At 44.7% G+C, this 15,938-nt stretch overlaps 1 long non-coding RNA gene across 1 annotated transcript in view; it reads right to left on the reverse strand.

Annotated features, from left to right (window-relative positions):
* LOC126986510 (uncharacterized) overlaps positions 1–14,495 on the reverse strand; it is a 32,044-nt gene extending 17,549 nt beyond the window's left edge. The window contains exons 1-2 of the long non-coding RNA XR_007739932.1: positions 14,367–14,495; positions 12,257–12,365 (exon numbers count right to left, since the gene is read on the reverse strand). This is a non-coding gene — a long non-coding RNA (uncharacterized LOC126986510). The remainder of the gene's footprint in view (positions 1–12,256; positions 12,366–14,366) is intronic.
* Between the last annotated feature and the right edge of the window lie 1,443 nt (positions 14,496–15,938).

Here is a 15,938-nt window from a genome sequence, read left to right on the forward strand (position 1 = left end):
TAGATTAGGTTACAAGAAGCACTAAACAAAAAGAGGCTAGTTAGATTAAGTTAGGTCACTATTTATATAGGTAAGGTTAACTTAGGCCACAGTTATAAGTGAGATCGTAGCTAGGAATCAGATTGGGTTAGGTTAGGTTACATGAAGCACTAAACTAAAAGAGGTTAGTTAGATTAAGTTAGGTCACTATTTATATAGGTAAACTTAGGCCACAGTTAGAAGTGATACCATAACTAGGAATCAAATTACGTTAGGTTACAGGAAACACCAGGGACAAAGAGGTTACGTTCGGTCACATAAGTTATATTTAGGAAGCACGAGGAACACAGACGTTAGTGAGGTCAGGTTAGGTCACTGTTAGGAGTGTGATCATAGCTTGGAGGGAAATCACAGCTAGAGGTCACCAGGTACAACTTCAAGTAACCAGACGCATCTAGAGGTCATCAGGCACTATAGCACTGACAAAACGGGAGACTCTTAGCGCCAAAGGGAAGGGAAAGGGAAGGGAAAGAGGGCAACAGCATTATCGAGGCAGTAAGAAAAAGTAGGTGAGGAGAAAGGGGAAGGTGTGATGGCAGCTTTGAAGAGGGAAAGGAAGATGAAGAGGAAGAGGAAAGATCACAAGCACGGACAAAACGGGAGAAAAGGGAAGCTAAAGGAAGGGAAAGAGGACATTGCCATCACCAAGGAAGAAAGTAGAGGCATAGAAGAAGAGAGAGGAAGGTGTGACGACGTGTTTGAAGAGGAAAAGAAAGAGGACGAGGAAGAGGCAGAATCACAAGCACTATAGCAAAACGGGGAACACTTAGCATCAATGGGAAAGGAAGAGAAGGGAAGAGAAAGAGGGAAGGAAAAAAGGAAGGTGTGACAGCGAGTTTGAAGAGGGAAAGGAAGATGAAGATTCAGACAAAGATCAAACACTATAGCAAAACGGGGAACACTTAGCATCAAAAGGCAAGGAAGAGAAGGGAAGAGAAAGAGGGAAGAAAAGAAGGAAGGTGTGAGGGGGAGTTTGAAGAGGGAAAGGAAGATGAAGAGTCAGACGAAAGATCATAAGCACAATAGCAAAACGGGGAACACTTAGCATCAAAAGGCAAGGAAGAGAAGGGAAGAGAAAGAGGGAAGAAAAGAAGGAAGGTGTGACGGCGAGTCTGAAGAGGGAAAGGAAGATGAAGAGTCAGACGAAAGATCATAAGCACAATAGCAAAACGGGGAACACACAGCATCAAAAGGCAAGGTAGAGGAGGGAAAAGAAAGAGGGAAGGAAAAAAGGAAGGTGTGACATCAAAAGGCAAGGTAGAGAAGGGAAGAGAAAGAGGGAAGAAAAGAAGGAAGGTGTGAGGGACAGAGGACGAGGAAGAGGAAAGATCACAAGCACTACAGCAAAACGGGGGGGCTCTTAGCATCAAAAGGAAGAGGAAGAGGACCCAAGCATTAGGGAAGAGAGTAAAGGCCCAAAGGGGAGCCATAAAAAGGGACTAAGAGGCACCACCAAGAGGCACTAAGAGGCACTAAAGGGGACTGAGAGGCACTTAGAGGCTACACAAAACAACGAGGGGAACAAATCACTGATGAATGGAATGAATGTTATGAAGATGTTAATGTATTTAGGATCCACGACTAATGAGACAAAAAATAAGAAGAAAAATACAGACAGGCAAGTAATTAAAGAGGAGGAGGAGGAGAGGGAAGAAGAGAAAGAGAAGGAGGAAAAGAAACATGGAGAGGAGGAGAGAAACAGAACTTAGAAAATAAATTGACGTAGAAGTGACTGAAAAAGAAAAAGAAAGGAGAAATAAAACGAGAAAAACACCAACACACGTAAAAGCAGAAGAAAATAGGAAAAAGAAAAAGCAGAGGAACTTAAGAAGGAAGAAATCAGGAAAGCGAAGAAAAATTGTAAAAGTAATCGGAAAAGAAAACAATAAGAAAAACATGAAGAAAAACAACACAAGTAAAGAAAGAAAGAGAGAGAAAGAAAGAAACCAAGAAGAAAGGAAGAAAGAATCGGAATCGAAAAAAAAATAAGAAAAACAGGACGAAGAAAAACAACACAATTAAAGAAAGAAAGAGAAAGAAAGAAAGAATCGGAATCGGAAAAGAAAAAAACAAGAAAAACAGGACGAAGAAAAACAACACAAGTAAAAAAAGAAAGAAAGAAAAAGAAAGAAACCAAGAAGAAAGAAAGAAAGAAAAACAAAGAAAAAGAAAAAGGAGAAAAAGAGAGAGAGGGAGGATCCGACGCGCACATACTACACTCCTTCCCTCTCTCTCCTTTTTTTGTCTTCTTTAATCCTTTTTCACTCTCCGCCAAACCCATTCATGTCCGCGCGGGGTAGAGCTGGACCATGTTAAGGGGGTCACGAGGGGGGGCCTTACACACACGCACTGACCCCCCTCTTCACCCCTTCACCCCTTCCTCAACCCTTAGTCACCCCCTTTAACCTGTCTTTCTCCCTCAGTCACCCCCCATCACCCATTGTCATCCCCCCAGTCACCCACCCTTCACCCCCTTCCAACCCCATTGTCACCCCCCATTTCACACATCCCTTCATCCCCAGTCATCTCCTCAACCTCCCCTTCACCCTTCATCGCCTCTCCTTCCCCCCTTTCCACCCCCAGTCATTCCCTTACACCCTCCTGTCACCCCTTCCACTCCCTTTAACCTCCCCTTTAACCCCCCATCACTCCCCTTAAACTCCCCTTTCACCCTCCTTAACGTCCCTTTATTTCGACCCCCAAAACATCCAAAGGGCAATATTACAAAGCTCTCTCTCACCCTTCTTAAAATGTGTCACCCCTTTTCCCACTCCTCCACCCCCCTTCGCTCCCCTTAACCTGCCCTCTTACTTCGGGGATCTCGAGAATTGCTAAAAGTATGTAAGGAGTAGGCAACGAAAAGCTTATTTGGGCTTTTAACGAGACTGCCCGCCGCCCTCTTGCAGACGTTCTTATGTTCTCATGTACGTAAGTCTTCTTTAGTGGTTCAAATCCTATGCTTCAGTTGCTTTGTGGACTTAAGGAACAGATTAAAGCATTGTCTACGTGTAGGTGCGGGAACGTTCACTTCACTCCTTTGGCAACGAGAGAGGAGGAGGAGGAGGAGGAGGAGGAGGAGGAGGAGAAAGATAAGGAGGAAGTAAGACATTCACCTACGGAGAGCCATCCAAGAAGCGACCCACAAGAACCATGAAAAAGAAAAGGAACGAGGAGGACGAGATCGAGGAGGAGGAGGAGGAGGAGGAGGAGGAGAAAGATAAGGAGGAAGTAAGACATTCACCTACTGAGAAACATCCAAGAAGCTACCCACAAGAACCATGAAAAAGAAAAGGAACGAGGAGGACGACATCGAGGAGGAGGAGGAGGAGGAGGAAGAGGAGGAGGAAGAGGAAGAGGAGGAGGAGGAGGAGGAGGAGGAGGAGGAGGAGGAGGAAGAGGAGGAGGAGGAAGAGGAAGAGGAGGAGGAGGAGGAGGAGGAGGAGGAGGAGGAGGGCAAAAGCAAGACATTCCCCACGAAGTGCCATCCAAGAGCCACCCACAAGAACCATGAAAAAGAAAGAGGAGACGGAGGCCACATAGTAAAAGTACCTTATGTGCCACGCTGCTCTTACCCTCAGAGTACCCTTCCCCCACCCACCGTCCACCTCACTCTTCCCCAGGTATCCAAAGCCTCTCCAACGCTATGCAGCTCCCTGAAGACTCTTTAAGGCCCCAGTACAGCCTAGCACCAAGTTTTCTGAAGTATATTTAAGCAGTAGTATAATACCCAAAGAGAATCGCTCCCTCTTGCAATGTGAAGATCCCTAAGGCTTTCTAAGGTCCAAGTATGGCCTTCAGGAACGATATTCAGTTCATCAAAGGCTCTCTAAGTCCCCAGTACAGCCAAGTCTCCAGAGGTTGTGTTAGTATTGCCATGGGTAGTTTTATGAGGTTAGTGATAGTCTGCCTTCAGGAACGCTATTCAGTTCATCAAAGGCTCTCAATGTCCCCAGTATAGCCAAGTCTCCAGAGGTTGTGTTAGTATTGCCATGGGTAGTTTTATGAGGTTAGTGATAGTCTGCCTTCAGGAACGCTATTCAGTTCCTCAAAGGTTCTCTAAGTCCCCAGTATAGCCAAGTCTCCAGAGGTTGTGTTAGTATTGCCATGGGTAGTTTTATGAGGTTAGTGATAGCTTGACAAGGTTTCTGTAGCAAGAATGTGAAAAACCACGCATGAGAACCCGACTAATCTCCTTGGGTGCCCTTGGAAAAATTTCTGGTGAGAGCCGAGAGCGTCAGAGTACGGCCCTCGGTTCAGCCTCCCCGCCAGGACACCAAGCCTTGAAATGCGCCGAGTTGAGACACCCCTGCCAGGTATACGAGCGCCTGGGCCTGGCTAATTAAAATACCTGCAAATTATTCCGTGGCACTCTCCTCCTCCTCCTCCTCCTCCTCCTCCTCTACCCCCTAGCGTGAAGTTAGAACTCCTCTCTGCTGCATGCCTCCTTTCTCTCTCTCTCTCTCTCTCTCTTGATTTCCTTCATAATTTCCTCTCTCAGTTCCCTCCTTCCTTGTTTTTTTCCCCATTTTCTTTCTCCTTTTCTTAGTTCCTTTCCTCCTGCCGTCACCTCTCTCTCTCTCTCTCTCTCTCTCTCTCTCTCTCTCTCTCTCTCTTGGTTGCCTTCTTTTTTCGGCTCCCAAGTCTTTTCTTTCTGTTTTCCCTTCATTTTCTTTCTTTTTTTCTAGTTTCCTTCCTCCCGTCACCTCCTCCTCCACACTCTCTCTCTCTCTCTCTCTCTCTCTCTCTCTCTCTCTCTCTCTCTCATCCATTTCAACCCTGGATGACACACTGACTTGTTCCGTTCTTCCTGGCCTCGACTTCCGCCCTTAACCACCACCTCATCCCTACCCCCTCTTCCCCTCCTCCCCCCTCCCCTCCCTCGCCGCCGAACACCTTTCACGGTAAACAAAGAGGATCCAATGGCAGCTGAGACGGTTCCGATCGCTTTCCCCGCCTCGTAACCCCGAAAAAATGGGTCGTAAAATTTATAGTGAAGATAGAAGACAACAACAACAACAACAACAACAACAACAACAACAACAGCATGAGGTAGGTTGTGAGGGTCTTCTGAGTTATCTTTTTCTCTCCCTGTACTGAAGGAAGGAATGGAGGGGTTAAGAAGAAGAAGAAGAAGAAGAAGAAGAAAACAAGAACAAGAAGAACGAGAATAAGAACAAAAAAAATAATATGAAAAAGAACGAGAACAAAAGCAAGAAACAAGAACAAAAATTAAACAAAAAAATGACGATGAAAATAAACAAGAAGAAAAATAACAGATAGAAGAAGAACAGCAACAAAATCAAGAACAATAATAACAAGAAGATCGAGAAGTAGTAGTAGTAGTAGTAGTAGTAGTAGTAGTAGTAGTAGTAGTAGTAGTAGTAGTAGTAGTAGTAGAAGATAAAGAAGAAGAAAAAGATGATAATGAAGAAGAAGAAGAAGAAGAAGAAGAAGAAGAAGAAGAAGAACTAGAAGAAAGAGAAGAAGAAGAAAAAGAAGAAGAAGAGTGAAAACAAAAGAGGAACAATGACAACAAGAACAAGAATATGAGGAAGAGACGGAGAAAAAAGAGGAGGAGGAGGAAGAGGAGCAGACGGGGAGAATCAAGAAACCTCTCTCGCAATATTAACTCACACCCTAATTACTTTTGTGCTCCGTCTATTTTTACTTCATCAAAACAAGGATATTGCGGGTCTTATTAGTGTTTCCGTCTGTCCCCATCCCCCTGGAAACAACAACAACAACAACAACAAGGGGAGGAACAAAAGCGAAATGAGCTAAACGAAAAATAAACAAGAGAAACGTGGATAAATTTAAGGAGGCGAAGGAGAAGATGATAAAGGAGGAAAAAACAAGGAGGTGGGGGAGAACAAATCAAAGAACAAAAAAGAAGAAGAACAAGGAGAAAAAAATAAAAAAGGGAAGAGAAAAACGATAAAGAAGAAGAAATAGGAGAAGAAAAGGAAAAAGAAGAGCAAGAACAAGAGGAAATCAGATTAAAAGAAGAAGAAGAAGAAGAAGAAGAAAAACAAGAACAACAAGAAGAACACGGAAATCAAGAACAGCAACAAGAACAAGAAGAAAAGGAACAAAAAAGTCGAAATAGAAGAAGAAGAAGAATGAGGAGGAGAAGACGAAGAACCATAATCAGGAGCAAATTGGAATGTGATGAGAAATTGAACCGCAAGCATTCATTCTTTCTCACGAGCGGCCGACCGACCACCGCACCAACTGACTGGCTGGCTGGCGGGCGGGTCCTCGGCTCTGGCTCCGTCCCAGCGCGGTAAACAACGCAATAAGGGGCTGAAGGGTTCCCATGATCATGAGGGAGTGCGGCGTCCGTCTCCCCTGGTACTGTTACGACGCCACGGGAGGTGAACAGCGAAAGGCAAGGACACACACACACACACACACACACACGTAACAAACTAACCAACTAAATAAATAAATAAATAACGCTTTCGTATATATACATGAGTTTGTGGGGGTAAATTTGATACACACACACACACACACACACACACACACCGCGGGACCGCCACCAACAATTAACATCATTTAAGTTTATTACTGAAGAAGATGAACGGAAGAAGAAGAAGAAGAAGATAAACGGAAGAAGAAGAAGAACCCCTCCCAGTTAGTATTTTCATGGTGCAAAATGGCCAAAAAATATATATATTAAGTATACGCAGAATTCAACGAGGGGGCAAAAAAAAAAAGAGTAGAAGCTGTTGTTGTTTTTTGAGTTGGTAAAATGACTGACATCTCCAAGAAAGAAAGAGCTTCAAACACCGCCCTAAATCATATTCAGACTTGTGTACACTCTTCAAGGAGCCTCACGGACACACATTGACAACGAAATACACACCACCTGAGCTAACCAAGGTAAGGAAAAGTTTAGCGCATACGGTATAGGGGACATCTCTAAGTAAGGGCGAGGTTGAAACACCGCCCTAAATCATGTTGAAACTCTTGTGCACGCTCTTGCAGAACCCTCTTGGACACACATTGACAACGAAATACACACCACCTGAGCTAACTAAGGTAAGGAAAAGTTTAGAGCATACGGTATAGGGGACATCTCTAAGTAAGGGCGAGGTTGAAACACCGCCCTAAATTATGTTGAAACTCTTGTGTACACTCTTCAAGGAGCCTCACGGACACAAGAGACAACGAAACACCACCTGAGCTAACTTGCGGTCAACCGTCATTATTTATACTCTTACTTCCCTCCTTCCCATGACCGCTGACCGCCCACAACACGCCCCTCTCCTCCTCCTCCTCCTCCTCCTCCAGCTCCTGCTCCTCCTCGCGTCCCTTCCGCAACACACAAACGGATTCCATTAACCGGCAATTAACGTGATTTGCTAGACGGAAGAAGTTTTTAGTGGAGGAGCAAGAGGACGGAAAATGGACGCAGAGAGAGAGAGAGAGAGAGAGAGAGAGAGAGAGAGAGAGAGAGAGAGAGAGAGAGAGAGAGAGAGAGAGAGAGAGAGAGAGAGAGAGAGAGAGAGAAACACAACCACCAACAGGTACAGAAAGTAAGATTAGAAGAATAAATGGATAAATAAATTAATATAAATACAAGAAAAATACTGAGAGAGAGAGAGAGAGAGAGAGAGAGAGAGAGAGAGAGAGAGAGAGAGAGAGAGAGAGAGAGAGAGAGAGAGAGAGAGAGAGAGAGAGAGAGGAGGGGGGGGAAAAAGTATGAAGGGGTTGGACAGAAGAATTGGAAAAGGAAAGGAAAAGATAAAAATAATGATAGGAAAAAAGCGAATGATTAAAAGGAAAAGAGGAAAAAGGAAGAAGAAAATGATAAAAAGAACATATATAGAAAAAAATAACAAAACAAGGAAATAAAGAGAAGAGAAGGAGAGGAAGAGGGAGGAGAAGGAAACAAACACACAAAAAAAGAGAAAAGACCAGAAAAAAAGGGAAAAAAAGGAGAAAAAGGTGACGGATTGAGAAGGAGTGAAAGGATGGGAAAAGGGAAAGGAAAGGAAACAAAAAAATATATAATCAACCAATCAAGAAAAACAAAAGAATTAGAAGATTGAGGAAAGATCAGACAAAAGGAGAGAAAATACATGAAAAAGAGAAGAGAAAGGGAAGATGATGAGGTGAACAGAGAGAGAGAGAGAGAGAGAGAGAGAGAGAGAGAGAGAGAGAGAGAGAGAGAGAGAGATTAAAAACAAGACAAATGAAGAGAGAGAGGAAGGTGGGATGGCGGGTTTGAAGGAGGAGAGAAAGGAAGAGGATGATGAAGAGGAAGAGGAAGAGGAAGGAAGGAGTTAAGAAGAAAACCACAATAAAACACAAATAACAGTACGAGACAAAAAAAATGAAGGCACTTATTTTTTTTTTCTTCCTCTTCCTTTTCCTCTTCCTCCTTTCTCTCGATGAACAATAAAGATGAGAATATGACTTCCTGGTGGTCAACACTCTCTCTCTCTCTCTCGAAAAAGGAAAAAAAAGAAAGTAAGGAACTAGAACATACTACAACTACTACTACTACTACTAATACTACTACTACTACTACTACTACTACTACTACTACTACTACTACTACTACTACTACTACTACTACTACTACTACTACTACTACTACTACTACTACTACTACTACTACTACTACTACTACTACTTCCACCACCACCACCACCATCATCACCACCATCAATAATAATAATAATAATAATAATAATAACAATAACCATCACCGTAACAAAACAGAGTGAAAGAGAGAGAGAAAGAAGAAAGAGAGAGAGGGAGAGGCAGTGTCAATGGGGGAAAGAGAGAGAGATAAGGGGGGTAAGGAGGGCTCCCACACACACACACACACACACACACACACACACACACGAGGGGGGGCATCATACATTCAACTCTCAACAATCAAGGAGAAATTTAACGAGCCACACATCGCCACGTATTGTCTCCCGCACGCCACAATAAGAAAATTTAATCAGTCTCTTATATGCCGCCATTTGCTGCTGCTGCTGACGGAGGTAGGAAAGGCAGGAGGGAGGGAGGAATGAAAGAGGAGGAGGAGGAGGAGGGAGGGAGGGAAAGTGGGATATGAGGAGAGAGAGGGAGAGAGAGAGGGAGGGGTGAAAGGGAGGGTTATGAGAGCGTGTGCAGAGAGAGAGAGAGAGAGAGAGAGAGAGAGAGAGAGAGAGAGAAAGTAAATCATGGGAGGGAGGAAAGGGATGCAATTTGGCGACATGACGTGAGTGTTGCAAGTGCGTGCGTGCGGGCGGGCGTGCGTGTGTGTGTGTGTGTGTGTGTGTGTGTGTGTGTGTAGGAGAGTGAGAAAGAAAGAAAGAAAGAAAGAAAATGAAAGAAGGAAAGAAAAACAGAGAGAGAGAGAGAGAGAGAGAGAGAGAGAGAGAGAGAGAGAGAGAGAGAGAGAGAGAGAGCGTCATCTGCAGGTAGAAGTTCCGGTGTTGAACAGGTGGACAGCAGGAAGGAGGGAGAGGATGAGAGAGGGAGAGGGAGCGAGGGGAGGAGGAAGAGGGGGAGACAGAGGGAGGGAGAGAGCAGGAGTAGAGGGAGAGGGAGTGAGAGAAAAGTAAATAAATGAAAGTGAGAGAGGGAGAGAAGGAGAGTAGCAGTAGTAGTAGTAGTAGTAGTAGTAGTAGGAGGAGGAGGAGGAGGAGGAGGAGGAGGAGGAGAAGGAGTCGGTAAATACAATATTGAAATGATTATAGTGAGATTATTGTGCCTGCAGAGAGAGAGAGAGAGAGAGAGAGAGAGAGAGAGAGAGAGAGAGAGAGAGATTTCTAGATGCTCATATGCACTCTTGAAAATGGCATACAAGAACGCAAACCCACTAAATAGCCTACCCTACACTCTCTCTCCAGTATTCAGAACAACCCAGTATCCTCTTTCCCTGTAACCCACCAACACAAACGCCATGTAAACACTCTATATCCCATTTGGCAACCACTCTGGGTCGTCTGGGGTACAACCTACAACGTTAGCCCAGCCGTGAGGAGGAAGGAGGCAAAACAAGGTGAAAACATGACCCTTAAAATCCTGCCGCTCAGCCAAACTCTAGACATCGATTCGCATACATCGTCAAAAGGTTCATTGAGCGTGAGGACTGAAAAAGGAATGGACGAGGGAAGACTTGGGGAAGCGCCATAAATATTGCTATCATGGGAGTGTTGAAGGAAAACAGTTATCATGGGAGAATGGGAGAAGGAAAACTGCATAGGACCACCATTAACTTTGCTATCATGGGAGTGTTGAAGGGAAACAGTTATCACGGGAGAATGGGAGAAGGAAAACTGCATAGGACCACCATTGACTTTGCTATCATGGAAGGGTTGAAGGGAAACAGTTATCATGGGAGAATGTTAGAAGGAAAAATGAAACTGCCATTAACTTTGCTATCATGGGAGGGAAAAAGGCAACCAGACAATCATGTGAGAGAGTAAAAACTAAGAGCACCATTAAACATTGCAGTCATGGGAGAGAGATAGAGGTAAACCAGTTATCATGGGGGAGCGGAAAAAAGGAAAACTATATAGAACCACCATTGACATTGCGATCATGGAAGGGAAAAGGAAAACAGATAAACATGGAAGAGGGAATGAAGCTAAGAGAGGCACCATCAAACGCTGCAATCATGAGAGAGAGAGAGAGAGAGAGAGAGAGAGAGAGAGAGAGAGAGAGAGAGAGAGAGAGAGAGAGAGAGAGAGAGAGAGAGAGAGAGAGAGAGAGAGAGAGAGGGAAACCAGTTATCATGGGAGAGTGGAAGAAGGGAAAGGCACCGTTAACTCTGCCATCATGGGAGAGTGGAAGAGGGAAACTATATCACGGGAGAGTGAGAGAAGGAAAGCTAAGAGAGAAAACTGAACTGCGTTACTCATGATTAAAACAAGACACAGACAGGTATGCACGTAAACACACACACACACACACACACACACACACACACACAATTATATAAACCCTCCGATATCTTAGTAAACACACCTTGCCCATACCGTTGTGGGGTTAGCTGCCGCTGGTCTTTCCTTACAGAAGCCTAATAACCTCCTTCTTCCCTTTATTTTACCGCATGATGGGAGAAATCTGAAGCAAATCACAAAAAGAAATTCCTGCAACGTGCTCCTCCCACACACAAGCATAAAAATGTCCCATAGTCTCGTAATTTAGTCCTAGAGGTGTTTTGAGATCCTTCCTTCCTCCCTGCCTCCCTCTTCCCTTTATTTTACTGCATGAGGGGAAGAAATCTGAAGCAAATAATAAATAGGAAACTCCCTCAACGTGCTCCTCCCACACACAAGCATAAAGATGTCCCAAAGAACCTCGCAATAGACGTCCTGATACCCTTCATTTACCCTTCCTTCCTCCCTGCCTGCTGGCGCCTAGAATTCTTGGAAGTTGACACACCCCGCACCCGCACCAACCCTGCACCATGCATGACGCGCCGCTCCTCGCCCCGCCCCGCCCAGCTGACACATCCCCGTCAGGTGAGTCAGCAATCGATTTAAATGAATGTTCAAATGATTGTGACATGAGCCAAGGCGGCACTGCGACGCCTTGCCCCTGTAGTCCACGCTCTCCGCGGCCCCCCTTTCCCAATGTCATTTATTTAGGATTATTTTACCCAAGGATGCAAGGATTCTATGGTTGGCATTCTCAAACGCTTCCATCTCTCCCACCAACTATTTCCTAAAGTCGAAATGAGAGTAACGGGTTCGAATGAGTGTTTTCTTAGGTTCACAGTACAGAAGAAGGGTCAGACAACCACCAGGGTCATATGACTACCCCTGGAAATGCCCAAAACTCCTTCGAAAGTCTTGTCAAATAAATTATGTGTGCCGAGACGACGAAATGTTTAAGAGTACGACCCTCTTACCAATGGAAGACGAGCCCCCCCTCCCTAGTGCCTCGTAAAATAGCAATAACAGTAATAATAATAATGATAAGAAGAAACCAATGATAATACTAATAATGCAATAAAAAACGAAAAAATAAGACATACAAACTCACTGACATACTACGGGCTTTTTTTTTTTAATTCCTTTCGATTATCTTTTTTGCCCTTGACCTGCTTCCTTCACTGTTAAAAATAAAAGATAAAAAAATCCATATGTCGCCTGCAGCCTCTCGGGAAAAACGACAAAAAGCAAGGAACGAGAAACATGAAATATCCTACTGTTCAAAACACCACCCTCATGCATTCCTACAAGTCTCATCTTACCAGTGATGGGAGAGGAGGAGCCCGGGGCGTGGCGAGAGGCTTGTCCAGCAGAGGTCACATCCCGGCCAAGGTCACTGCATAAGGTCACGTCCAGCCGGGCACCGAGATCCTGTCAACGGGCAGCCAACAACTCACTATTACAACCACGAATGAGAATGGCCTAACCTCATAGCTTTTTCAAGACTTTTTCCTCCTTTCCCTATAGGCTACACCATGTTCACTTTTTTATGTATACCACGCCTTGACATTCATATTGCTGCATACATATAAATATACACCATCTATATAGGCCTCTTTCTAAAACTCATCGATTTCTCAAGGCTTTTCCATTTTCTCCAGTAGGCTATACCTTGTTCATTTTTTTTTTGTTACCCCGCCTAGATATACATATAGCTTCATACATACATATAAATATACACAGTCTACATAGGCCTCTTTAGCCAGACCAGAAATAGCCTACACAGAGCTACATACATACATACATACATTCATATAAATATACACAATCTAGACCTCTTTCTGAAAAATACGATCTTAAGGCCAAACTCTTTCTCCGAACATAATTAGTTATTTTTTATGCGTACCCATCCTAGGCTATTGCACTGTATAGCCCTCTTTCTGAAAGCCTAATCTATTGATTGACTGATTGATAGTTTATTGTTGCAAGTAAAACAACAAAGGAGAAGGGAGGAGCATGCCATCCCAACCCCCAGGCAGTACAGAGTGTGATTATACAACTAAGGATACATGTGTAAGTAGCACCAAGAAACTAAAAGATACAATGGTGGGGGACAAGTGCTAAAAAAATAAAGGCCTTGATCTAGTCAAGGGAGCAGACATAAGGGACTGTACATATGGACTACAATCTAGAGGCAAATGCAGGATACTCACTAAGCACAGCTGAAAGAACATTATTGTTAATGAACCAGCCCACCAGCCCAGGCAGGTCCCAGTGGCCCTGTGGGCGGTAGGCACTAATAGCAGAACATTGCAAGACAAAGTGTTTGAGCGTGTGACCCCCTGGCCTGGCACACAAGCGGCAAGGTACAGGGTCAGCCCCACTGACCTCCCAGTAATATCTATAGCCCAGCCTCAACCGCATCACCACCAGATCATAGGATGCACTAAGCCTACCATAAGTGTGGGTGCAGATACTTGATACCTGGGCATAGTGAATGCTGGAGGGACTACCATCTTGACACCTCAAGGCAAGCTGATTGGTAACAGACTCACTAACAAGGGATCTAAGTCTATTCTTAACATAATTATAGGCGTATTCAACACTTGGGTGTACATTGAGATCATCAGAGGCAGCACGAGCAAGTCTGTCTGCCTTTTCATTATGGGGCAGCCCAACATGTGAGGGCACCCAGATGAAGTGTGCAGTAGCACCACAGCGCTCCAGTAGGCTAAAGGCACTAAGGCACTTATTGACTATATCACAGTCAGAAGGGGAGGAGGACAGAAGAGCATACAAGGCACATTGACTATCAACAAACAGGTACACATCTTTCCCGAGAGCTATAGTGATATGGAGGGCTTCATATATGGCATAGAGTTCTGCCCTTGTGGAAGACAGATGATCAAGAAGCCTCTTAGAAACCTCAGTGTCAGTGTATTCAGAGGGGGTGGCATAGTCCCTAATAAATAATCCACAACCAGTCTTGGTGCCATTGACAGATCCATCACAAAACACATGGACAGCCTGGGTGCAGGGATATGCAGACAATTTGGTCAGAAAAAGGTCCTGCAGGACTTGAGGAAGCCAAGAATCTTTAGGTTTATCGAATTTTTCAATATCAACACTGACTCTATGAGGTTTCCAAGAGGGATAGCAAGGGCTGCTAATGAGGGCAAGACACGGTTCGAGGACACCAAGGTCAGATAAGAGCTTGTCCCAAGTATTCATTTTCTTTTTTGTGAGTACCCAGCCTTGGTTATCCCACTAATTGTATCTCCTGAAAATATAAAACAGAAAAAAAGGATTGCTGGTGACAGATAGCAGCAGATAATTCTTGCACAACCCGGCGGGCCTACATTATCCCAGCCATGAAGAATTTATATGAGAGTAGGCTATTCTTTGCCATCAGTTCCTTTCCTTTGTACCCACCTTTGGTTATAGTACTGTTGTGCTGGAAGCTTCCCCCGGCGTCCATAGGCCTCAAGAAGGCTCCGGGAGGAGCGAGCAGGGGGGGCGGGGAGCAAGGCCCCGCCCGCTCTCCGCGGGGCTCGCGGCCAGGCGCCAGGCGGGAAGTGTTGCCAACTCGCACATATTTTTGCTACATGTTCCTGTATGATCTAAAATATACTGTAACATTCTAGACTGTACTGTTCTGGATATATATAGGAGAAGAGGGCGAGAGGGGACAGCCCCAGTCATAGTAAGCTAGTGGTAAGTGAAGAGTCAGAGTGAAGTGTACTACTAAGGAAGAATAGTAAACTACAGAAGCTGTGCAAAGTGTTTACATATCTCCCTCCCACGGAGTCTTCTGACGGCGACACGGAACCCACGTAACACGTCCGGCATAACAGTACTAAATAGGTCTTCTGAAAATCTAAGAGAAGGGGATTGCTGGTGATAGATTAGATATAGATAGTAGCAGGTATTACTTCTTGCACCAACCTATCGCTGAGGGAAGGCTTTTCTTTGCCATCATTTCCTCTCCTGCGCGTGTTTAAACAGCTAAATAATATAATGCAATATACAGGACACACGAGGCCACTTACCGATGTCAGCACTCGGATGAACGTTAGATGAGGGGACTAGATTTCTCAAAACAGATAACGTATACTGTTTATGTTTGCTGGCATCGTGATAAATGTAAACAACCCGCGCCCGTTTCATTGTGGGAGGAAGATTTACATAGATTTACATAGATATACTCAGACCACACAGACCCCATGGTACAGAACAGACTATTGATGGTTTGTCCTTAAATCTAAGTGAATTCATATTGAACTCAGTGCCACCAAGACTGCATTTCGGCTTTAGTGAATGTTAAGTTCAAGAAGAAGAAGAAGAAGAGGGCATACAGTTAATGAAATACTCAGAAATAATGCACATAAGACTTTAATGACAACAGAATAATACTGTGTAGGGTAGGAAGGGAGATATAATAGCTAGGCGCGTTGATATAACCAATCACCAGTGGTTATAGCGTGCCTGGCTACGGCGCCGCGGGCCCGGGTTCGAATCCTGGCCCGGGCATTCGGCGGGCAGCTCACCCGGGTGTTCATCCTCCCTTTCGGTTGGTCAATAAATGGGTGCCTGCATGCGTAGTGCCTGGCCCGCGTAATGGGTGAAGCTCCCAAAAACTCACTTTCCAAAGGGTTTATACCTCTTTGACCGACTGTAAAAAGAAGTGGCTTTCCTACCTCACTGGTCGCGAGTTCGATCCCTGGCGCCGGTTAAATCCTTTCTTGTTCTGGATTCATTTCTTGTGCGTTTAGTGACACGCAGAGGTCTTGTGGAGATACAGTGAAGGGGATTTCGGGCAATACACCTGCGGAAGGTAAACTTCAAATTGGCCCGTGTACATGCCGGTAATGGGTTCCTGCACACCACAGGCTCTAAGGGCCAACGGTACGGGGATGAGCACCGCAGCCACACGCGTATGCAGGGCCATTCCCAGAACCCGCCCCCCCTCCCCAATCTGCCAAAAGGTCTACTCTCTGAGAAAGT

This window comes from Eriocheir sinensis, chromosome 1 (genome assembly GCF_024679095.1).
Source record: "Eriocheir sinensis breed Jianghai 21 chromosome 1, ASM2467909v1, whole genome shotgun sequence".
Classification (NCBI taxonomy): domain Eukaryota; kingdom Metazoa; phylum Arthropoda; class Malacostraca; order Decapoda; family Varunidae; genus Eriocheir; species Eriocheir sinensis.